We start from the raw sequence: 11,337 nt of genomic DNA, 5'->3' as shown, positions 1-11,337 counted from the left end.
CACCGTACGGCCTTCAACAATGAGCAAAGCACAAAATTTCAATCATGGTATCTAAGATGAGTTTATTTTGCATTTTAATTTTTTTTTTTTCATAAAAAAAACTACCAATGGACAACCAAATTAATTAATTGAAGAAAGATAGGCATCAACATGGAAAAAAACTACGAAAGAACAAAGATATGAAAAAGTAAAATCGCAAAAATACTGATCTCCGAGGAAAATTCAAAGAGGAAAGTCCCTAGTCAAATGGCAAAATCAAAAGCTCTAACACATCAAACAAATGGATAACAACTGTCATATTCCTGACTTGGTACAGGCATTTTCATATGAACAGTCAACAAAACACAGAAACTGAAGATTGAGCTCTACTGAAAATTAAGACTGGTATTGGTGCTTTGGAAGATAAGCAGTAAATTTATATACCACTAGAGACATCTTCCTTGATCTCCGATGATTAGTCGCATTCCGTATAGGTATTTAAAAAGGAAATTAACGCACTAACCCTCTATTAACATAATCAGAATAGCAAAAATTTTATGCCACTGCTGGTGGACGTTTCGTCCCCGAGGGTATCACCAGCCCAGTAGTCAACACTTCGGTGTTGACATGAATATCAATAATGTGGTCATTTTATAAATTTCCTGTTTACAAAAGTTTAAATTTTTCGAAAAACTAAGGATTTTCTTATCCAAGGCATAGATTACCTTAGCCGTATTTGGCACCCCATTTTGGAATTTTGGATCCTCAATGCTCTTCAACTTTGTACTTGTTTGGCTTTATAAATATTTTAATATGAGCGTCACTAATGAGTCTTATGTAGATGAAACGCGCGTCTGGCGTACTAAATTATAATCCTGGTACCTTTGATAACTATTTACTTATGACTACCTGATCACCTATGATATTTTTATTCCATAACACGTGATGCTTGAATGTTGTTATATAGAAATAGAAAATTCGCAACGGAAAACTGAGGTAATCAGACCTCAAATATCCTTTACTGTCAATTTCTGCCCATCGAGATACAATCGGATATACTGGTAACTGTATACAGAATCCTTTTTTAAGTTCAGTGTCAAGCGATCAACAAATTTTATATAAAATTATGAATTTAAAGTGCAGTAAAGAAGTTTATCTATGAAGTAAAAAGTTGTAAATGCTATCTTATTTCCTTTCTTCATTTAAGCAACATTGTGAGATTTTCTCCTATACTAATAAAAGTCGGTAGCAAGAAGAGCAGCTGTGCAATTGGTTTAAATTGGAGTGGCTACTCTATGTTCAAAAAGTGCCTACCAAACATATCAAAAAGTAATATAACAAAAAACTGAACTCCGTGGAAAATTCAAAACGGAAAGTCCGTGATCAAAAGGCAAAATCAAAGTCTCACCCATGAAAATGTATAAATAACAACTTTCATATTCCTGACATGGTACAGGCATTTTATTATGTAGAAAATGGTGGATTGTACCTGGTTTTAAAGGTAGCTTAAACACTTTATGTGTGAATAAAGCAAACAGATATAATAGGTAAAAATGTCAATAATTGGGGATACAAGTCAATTTTATGTAAAAACAAAAAAACATGTGATAAGTTAAAGAAACACCAAAAAGGCATGTAGACAAACTGCTTTTAGTTAGCAAATGAAAACAAGAATGCAAAAATTTACATAGCACAATAACACAGATTTCCGGAATATCCGGAAAGAATCAGTTCGTTTAGCAAAGTATGATTTGACCTTAACTAAAATAGGATATTGTTATCTTCGTTGGCAGTTTTTATGAATGAAATACATTGAGGGATACATTTCTAAATGGCGGAGAAGCCAATTGCCGTATGCTATTGAAAGAAGAAATGGTTATGCTCTAATTATTTCCGAGCTTGTTTCGACTCCAAGTTATTTAGACCTAAACATTTCATTTGGTTGATAGACGTCTTGATATCTTTCCCTTTTTCATATGTTCAAAGTTAGCTGTCTCAATAACGTTACGATGTTTCGTGTAATGACGGCACATCCATCTCCATTATAACGCAGATTTCCCATGTTATGACGGTACACACATCAGCATTATAAGGTAGATCTTTTATTTTGAAAACCGTTATAGATAGGAGAAAACCTGAGAAGGGTCTACAAATTGTCCATCAAGAACAACAAACAATATATATATATGGAAGTTTTTAACGACCTTGCACGGTCGGTAACAACAAACAAGACACATTTTGCAGATATTTATAGTCGACTGTCACCCATTAAGATATATTAAGATTTATTGTACCCTCTGTTGTTTTTTTAGCAAAAACTAGAGAAGTTAGAGAGAACCTAAATGGACAATTAAAACAATCAGCAATACAATATATCAACAAACCAGGTGCTCTGCAGGGCGCAGCTTTATACGACCGCAGTGGTCGAACCCTGAACAGTTGGGGCAAATTTGGTGACAATAATCAAGCTTGATGAATCTGAAAACGCATCACACGGTATGGCTGACATATATAAATGTTGATACCAAATTACAGAAAGGGTGGATGTGTAGTTCCTGAGAAAAATGTGACGAAAGTTTCATGGGACGGACTGACTGACGGACGGACGGACTGACGGACGGACTGACAGACAGAAGTAAAACAGCATACCCCCCCCCCCTTTTTTAAAGCGGGGGTATAATTATTATCGTTAATTCAGGTCTGCATACATGTCCGTTTTTACGGATTTTTGACAAAACGATAACCTAGATTTTACAGACTGAACTCCTATTGACCATATTATAATTCGTTGTGTTCCTGTACCACCTATGCATGCATGTATGATAATAGTTAATGCCTACATTCACTTCCAGTTACGTAGTGGCCATCAAAATATTCCCACCCCCACCTGATTTTGGCTACTTTTCACGTTTTTCCGATTTTGAACTCTTAAACGGCTTTCAAAGTGCCATAGTTTCATGAACAGACATCTGAGAAGAGTTTATGAACCATGAACTGCTTGGTTTAAGTCCCTATCATGACAGTTCAGCTGGGACAGTTAAAAAAGTATGGAGGGTCATACAGGCCATCAAAGAATGGCTGTCCCCATCACTCCTAAAGGCGGGATTCGGGGTTAAAGGGTTAAGAAATAGACCAAACCAAACATTGTCTATTGACACATGAAATTAAGGTCAAGGTCAGCAGCTTGTCAGACAAATACCCCTTACAATCATTCCATACACCAAATATAGTTGATTTACTGTTAGGGAGCTACCATTTGATTGGCTAGGATGAAATTTGAAAAAAAAGGCAGGACAGGATTTTGAGTAAAAAAAAAGGCAGGATGAGTAACTTGGCAAAAAAAAAAAGGCAGGATGACAATTGTTGTAAAAAAGTCAGGATAAGCTAAGAAAAAAAAAAAGGCAGGACCGAATAGCCTGAAAAATAAAAAGGCAGGACAGAGATTACAACTAAAAAAAAGGCAGGACACAATTTTTCATCCTAGCCCCCCCATAAAAATCAAATGGTAGCTCCCTTATAATAACTGAGATACTGCTTTGACAAATTTACTCTAAACTTTATCACTGATCCATGAAATGAAGTAGAGGTCAGATGAACACTATCTGACAGATATGTAGACCTTACAAGGAACTTGTATACCAAACAAGAATGTGTCCATAGTACACGGATGCCCCACTCTTAACTTAACTTAAGTTACCCACAGCCCAAGATGGCGGACTCTAAACTCGTTGATATTTAATTCATACAAAATGTACCTTTTGCAACGTTTTTCATGAAGGATTATTGAATAAAGAAATAACTAACAATTACCATAAATTTGTTAATATAGAGTTCACTAAAGACCAAGGCCAACTTTTAAAAATGCATAAGACGTCCGTAACTTTTTGATCGAAACTAAGCAGACTGTCCGTAACTTTATTTTCAGATGTGGGTAACTTTTGATTTAAAATTTTAAGAATTATTTTTACAACAATTAGAAGACAATTAACATCATATTTGTAACCTTCACGGCCATTTATACTATCATTCACCACCACATGTGATTTTATTAACGCATAATACTTACACCACAGAGGTTTTATGTGGGGTTTGTGGTACTCGATCCTGGTTATGGTTTGAACTTTTATTAACTTACTGATGTGCGTCTTATCGACGTTTTCGATTCGCACCATGGCTTTGTCATACTCTACAATTTTTTTAGTTTAATTATCTGTTTGTGGTTTATTTTTACCTCTGTTTCTTTTTATGTGTATTTTGATGAATCGGTATTCATACATCCCACCAGTAAGTTATAGTGTTATGTTTTTTTAATACGTTTCCTATTATGTTTTTCTTTTATTTCTCTTTGTATGTTATCAGGGATTGTTGAACTATTAAATTACCCTGTTGTCGTAGTTATTTATATTTTCATATACTATTTCTAATTGTTACACTATGTTGATTGATTTCTTCCTTTTATGTCAATGAATTTTAACTATTGTGTCTTTTAGTTTAGTTCAATTTAATGAAATTTAATGCAACTTGCATACAAGTGAAATATACAGCCAGCTGTAAAACTAGGTTTTATACTTTTTTACAAAATATCCTTTCTTCAAGTGTTTTCATTTACTGCAAATCTATAAAGTTCGAGAATCGAATGCAACAGGCCACTATAAATTCTAATCGAATCGTAATGTCATTGGACTTAGAATTAAGTGATTTTTTTTTTTAAATCAATGGAAATTATTGTCTTTTGATTATAATTTTTTTTGGCTGAACCTTTGATAATTGTCATGTGATTGGGCAATTTTGGTCCCTCCCCCCCCCAAAAAAAACAACAAAAAAATAATGCCGGATTTACGCATGATCTACTCTTGTCATTACTGGCAGAATTCAGTTAGTGCATACACGCCACATGCATGTGTAAAAAATACTTGTGTAGTCTACTTGTTCAATAATAAAAATTCGTAAGGGTTCCACGGAACCCAGTGTCTCGCCTACTTTTGCTGTTAATCGCAGACTCGACAAAAATGAGGAAAAACATCAATAAAAATTTTCCTCTCGATACTGTCTTTTGATTGAAAGAAGCTTCCAAGTTTGGTAAAAAATCCAGGATAGTTTATGAATCTAATAAATGTTTTATAAACTTTAACTGCAAACTGTATGTAATGTTAACTGGAAGAAAAACTAAGTCAATTTATAAGTAAAATACGGAAAAAGTTAAATTTTTTTTTACAAAATTTACTTCTGAATAATTAAATCTTATGATCAGAAATAAGCTTTTGTCTAAGTTTGGTAGAAATCCAGGATAGTTTAAGAACATTATAAAAATTTCAAAAATTTTAACCACAGAGTGAATGTTTTGTTTCTGGCAAAAAAACTAAGTCCATTTATAAGTAAAATACGGAGAAGTGGAAATTTATTTTTACAAAATTTTCTTCTTGATACTATCTTATGATTATAAACAAGCTTCTGTCCAAGTTGGTACAATCTAATTAAAAACCGATCTCTCATCGCTAGCACGCGAATTAAAAACCGATCTCTCATCGCTCGTCGCGTGGGAGATCTAACGAAACCGGCTTTGAGGTCACATGTGAGTGAACTAAAAGTTATGAATTCATAAAGATATGCAAATAAGTTGACGACCTATTAATAAGCCAATCAAAAAAGTTTATGAATTATTTTGACTGACGATTTCGTCGTAAATAAAATAAGTTACATCCCTTTGCCTTACGTTAAACTTCCAAGATCGTGGAAGACTCAATTTCATTGGTCGAAAAAGACACACCTACGAGGTCACTCACATGTGACCTCAAAGAGGGTTTCGTTAGATCTCCCACGCGACATATCAGAAGCAGGAGCGATGAGAGATCGGTTTTTAATTAGATTGAAGTTGGTACAAATCAAGGATAGTTTATGAAAGTTATTAAAATTTTAAAAACTTTAACCACAGAGTGAATGTAATGTTTCCTGGCAGAAAAACTAAGTCCATTTATAAGTAAAATACGGAAAAAATGGAATTTTATTTTTACAAATTTACTTCTGGATACTTTCTTATGATCATAAACAAGCTTCTGTCCAAGTTTGGTAGAAATTCAGTATAGTTTAAGAAAGTTATTAAAATTTCAAAAACTTTAACCACAGAGTGAATATTTGTGGACGCCGCCGCCAACGACGGAATGTAGGATCACTTAGTCTCGCTTTTTCGACTAAAGTCGAAGGCTCGACAAAAATCAACAATGATGTTTCAACAGATTATCTGCAATGGTAGGAAACCACCCTCTGAACTGGGCGATTCGGGTATCCCGACGTTATAATCAAAGAGCTGAATGCTCTGAAGAAAAATGACGCCACTGTCTCTAATATTGGGATAGTTTTTATGCAAGTCTTGATTTTCACATACCGTAATTAGTTTAACAATGCAACATGTCTCGTAAGCATATAATTGATATTCGTATATGTGTGTGTGTGTGTGAAGTGAAGGTGTCAGACAACTGGCTGTTTTTTTTTAAGACAAATGAATAGGTCAAGACTACCTGAATTGTACAAATAAATACCGTAGAAAGGCTTGTATATTTCTCACTGGTACATAGTCTGAATCCGGGTCCGTTCGCCCCTTTCACTTTCACACCCTACATGTTCGCACCCAATCTTAATTGGTTTTGTGTTTAATAACTCTGTAAGCAAGTGTTTTCTTATAAGTATAATTGTTGTCATTGTCTCAAAATAAAGTGAGACAGCATTTTTTTTTGTGTTGAATAAATCTTAATCATGTTTTAGATAGCGTATTGTTAAAAATTATAATAATCCTTTCTAAATAAAGTGGTATTTTGTCAACGTTTTATTTTGTGTTGAATAACTCTTAATCATGTTTTGGTTAGTGTATTGCTATAACTTTGTTTCATTGACTTCTTTCAAAATGAAGTGAGATTCTGACTATGTTTTTTCTGTGTGTTGAATAGATTTTATCATGTTTTGGTTATAATAGTGGATTGCTATATTTTGGTTCCTATATTTTATTGTTTCGTTGTTTCAGATCAAAGGGACCAAGCTGTTAAAAACAATTATCTTTTGTGTTTTTCCTTTAAAATCTTCAATGTTTTACTCATACCAAGCTATAAATACATTCAGTATTTACACCAAAGCAATTTAAAACAACAATCATGATTTTCCAATTATTCAACTTGAATTTGAATTAAAATTGGGCGCAAATGATTAGAGTGCAAACGGACCTTGGGTGCGAACGTGTAGGGTGCGAAAGTGTATTGGGCGCGAACAGACCTGATACCACATAGTCTGAACCCCCTTCTCCCACAAAATATTAAGTAAATAATCTTTTTGCTACTGTTATCAAAGGTCTAATGAAACTCAGGTAATTTCAAACATTTGTCAAAGAATTCTAGTCAAACCGGCACCTGGTTAAATTCGCACCTGGACAAATCAGCACCTGGTTAAATCGACACCTGATATAGTCAATTCGTTACCGTTAATGCCATGTTAAATATAAATTTTAACAGTATTTAAAGCAAAAAGAGTAAAAAGAAGTAAGGGGTTGCCAGAATTTTTTTCAGTATTTAAGCAAAAAGAGTTAAATACTAACTTTCACATTTTTGGGTGTTCATGTACATTTTGTATATATTTATTTTTCTCAACTTAATGACTTTTTTGGTGTATTTTTAATGATATATATATGAGTAGTCAAAATAATTATTACGCCTGGCAAGGCTTTTTTAATTTTATTCTGGGACACCTTTCTATGACCGCAAGGCTATGTTAATTTTTTTCTGGGACGCCTTCCTACGAACTTCGTAGGAAGACATCACAGAAAAAAAAAATAAAATAGCCTTGCCAGACGTCATAATTATTTGGACTAATACATGAGATATTGGATATGTTTATGCATTATTTAAACCAGTTGAGCATTTTACAGGATTGTTTGTTTAATGCTTTTTAAACTTTACCGAAAAAAAAACACCTTAAATTTGCTTATTATTTGGCATGAAAGTTTGATTTATTGAAAGGGACTCATAGTTTTCCATTTTATTTTAATAATTGTCTAATTGTTAAAACAACAGCTTGGGTAAGGGCTTCGTTGTTTACCTTTATACACAACATAATTTCACTTTGGTTTCGTTGTTTACCTAAATACACAACAACATATTCACTATGTACTTGGTAACAGTTATTAATTAATTGAATAGAAAATATTATAACAAATATTATTGGATGCCGAATTGACGTCAAATAGGTGCCGATTTGACTAGATGCCAATTTAACCAGGTGCCGACTTGACTTGTACGTTTCAATTCCTCTGCGATCGTTTGCGGTATTTTCTTGAGAAAAACCTATTTTCCATCATCAAAGAGAAGACGAAACTGCTTGAAAATAATTCTGGAACGCTTCATGATTGTTAAAATAAGTTAAATTCACTCAAAAAACAATTTTAAAACTTGCGATGTTTAAACAGGAAGTTTCAAAAGCACGTGTAAAAGAAGAAGTTAACCGGTGAGAGTGGAAATCCGTACATAACAGATATCACTATAGTACGACTTTGAAAGCAAAACAGTTCCATCCTTTTGTAAAACAGTCTTTAATATACCTATCACATTAATGTTTGAAGGGTCTTAAGCTTATTCTAACCATAAAAGTCGGTATGAAACACCAAAACGGAATGAACAATAACCGATTACGTTTTGTAGTTTACAAATTCTAAACTGGTTCCCGTCAAACTACAACACTTTGTTCGAGTGTAGTGGAATACAAGCAGAAACCAGTTAGTTTGTAAACTGGTTCCTGGCTGATTACTACACAATGACCTCTCATGCATAATGATAACAAAAGCAAATTCCAGTTTGTATAGAAAATAGTAAATACGAAACCAAGGGCGGTAGGCAGAGAAATGTAATGAAGTTCAGGTCGCCAGTAATGGAACAATGACTGCGTCATTTTTTATTGTTATTTTTTTCATTATTCCAATTTTGTCTTCCATTCTAATTCAAATGAATTATATCATACAAGAGATCTACGTCATTTCTGATAATGTATTCGATGCACTCTCTATCATAAGTAAAACATTACATCCACGTATGTCGATTCTTTGAAAGTTACGGACATTCCTATTGGTATAAGGAAAAAAGTTACGGACAAGTTGTTTTTAAGTTATGGACAGCCTAAGCGTTTTTTCAAATCGTGCTGTGATCGTTTATTTTGTAGAATTTAATCACCTGTTAAGTTTGGGGTGTTTCCTTAAACGATTAATACAACTTTTTAATTCAGTGGTTTAATTGCTGCATCCATGGTATTGTTATTCTATAGAAGAGAAGTCCCTAACCGACACAAGGTGGCTCCATCTTGGGCTGTAGGTAACTTAAGTTACCCACAGCTGTTTAAGCACAGTGAATATAATATCATTTTCTTTGTTCAGTGAACTGTGAAATTGGGGTCAAAACTTTAATTTGGCGTTAAAATTAGAAAGATCATATCATGGGGAACATGTGTACTAAGTTTAAAGTTGATTGGACTTCAACTACATCAAAAACTACCTTGACCAAAAACTTTAACCTGAAGTGGGACGAACAGACTGACGGACGTACAGATCAGAAAATATAATTCCCCTCTACTATCGTAGGTGGGGCATAAAAAATACAGTTATTTTATTTCTTATAATATGACAGTATTTTACTTGTCCAAAAACAGTAATTTTTTGTCATTTGCCATGAAAATAAAGTCAAGGACATTAAACATAAAACAGACGGAAGTGTGAAACTAGGTTTCTAGAGGTATTAGAATCTAAAGCTTGGTACTTATAGTATAGTTTGCAAAGTCACCATTGTCTGATTGTAATGCCTTTGTCTCACATTCTATTACTTTCTTCATGCCCGAGACAAAAAATGGAAGACTGATTAAACCAAAAAAGACAAAAATAATAGTCAAAAATAAGAAAGGAATACTTACCTTAAGTCAAAGAATACTAGACATACTGTAGAAACATTAAATTTCGTTGGGTTAAAATTTCGTACATTTCTCTCAATATAAGATTTCATTTGGATTTAATTTTATGGTTTCAAATAAATGGAAATGGTATTATATGTAGGTTAAATTTTCGTGGTGGTTTCAATATTGTGGATATATTCTTTCCACGAAATAAACGAAATGAAATCCTCCACAAAAATTTCTGCTTGCAGTAGGAATTACAACCCAGAAGAGTGACCTTGCAATAATCCCCTATACTGCTTAAAAGTAAAAACTGTCAATAAAGGTAACTAGAGGCTCTAAAGAGCCTGTGTCGCTCACCTTGGTCTATGTGAATATTAAACAATGGACACAGATGGATTCATGACAAAATTGTGTTTTGGTGAAGGTGATGTGTTTGTAGATCTTACTTTACTAAACATTCTTGCTGCTTACAATTATCTCTATCTATAACAGTATTTTCTGTGGAAAATGTTATTGAAAATCTTCAAATTTTAAGAAAATTGTTAAAAATTGACTATGAAGGGCAATAACTCCTTAGGGGGTCAATTGACTATTTTGGTCATACTGACTTATTTTTAGTTCTTACTTTGCTGTACATTATTGCTGTTTACAGTTTATCTCTATCTATAATAATATTCAAGATAATAACAAAAAAACAGCAAAATTTCCTCAAAATTACCAATTCAGGGGCAGCAACCTAACAACCGATTATCCGATTCATCTGAAAATTCCAGGGCAGATAGATCGTGACCTGATCAACAATTTTACTTCCTGTCAGATTTGCTCTTAATGCTTTGGTTTTTGAGTTATAAGCCAAAAACTGCATTTTACCCCCATGTTCTATTTTTAGCCATGGCGGCCATCTTTGTTTGTTGGCCGAGTTACCGGACACATTTTTTTAACTAGATACCCCAATGATGATTATGGCCAAGTTTGGTTAAATTTGGCCCAGTAGTTTCAGAGGAGAAGATTTTTCTAAAAGATTACTAAGATTTACGAAAAATGGTTAAAAATTGACTATAAAGGGCAATAACTCCTAAAGTGGTCAACTGACCATTTTGGTCATGTTGACTTATTTGTAGATCTTACTTTGCTGAACATAATTGCTGTTTACAGTTTATCTCTATCTATAATAATATTCAAGATAATAACCAAAAAGAGCAAAATTACCTTAAAATTACCGTTTCAGGGGCAGCAACTCAACATCGGAATGTCCGATTCATCTGAAAATTTCAGGGCAGATAGATCTTGACCTGATGAACAATTTTACCCGTTTGTCAGATTTGCTCTAAATGCTTTGGTTTTTGAGTTATAAGCCAAAAACTGCATTTTACCCCTATGTTCTATTTTTAGCCATGGCGGCCATCTTGGTTGGTTGGGCAGCGCACCGGACACATTTTTTAA

Source organism: Mytilus edulis, chromosome 11 (genome assembly GCF_963676685.1).
Source record: "Mytilus edulis chromosome 11, xbMytEdul2.2, whole genome shotgun sequence".
NCBI classification, from domain to species: Eukaryota; Metazoa; Mollusca; class Bivalvia; order Mytilida; family Mytilidae; genus Mytilus; species Mytilus edulis.
The sequence above is the reverse complement of the archived record's forward strand: the minus strand, read 5'-3'. Positions refer to the sequence as shown.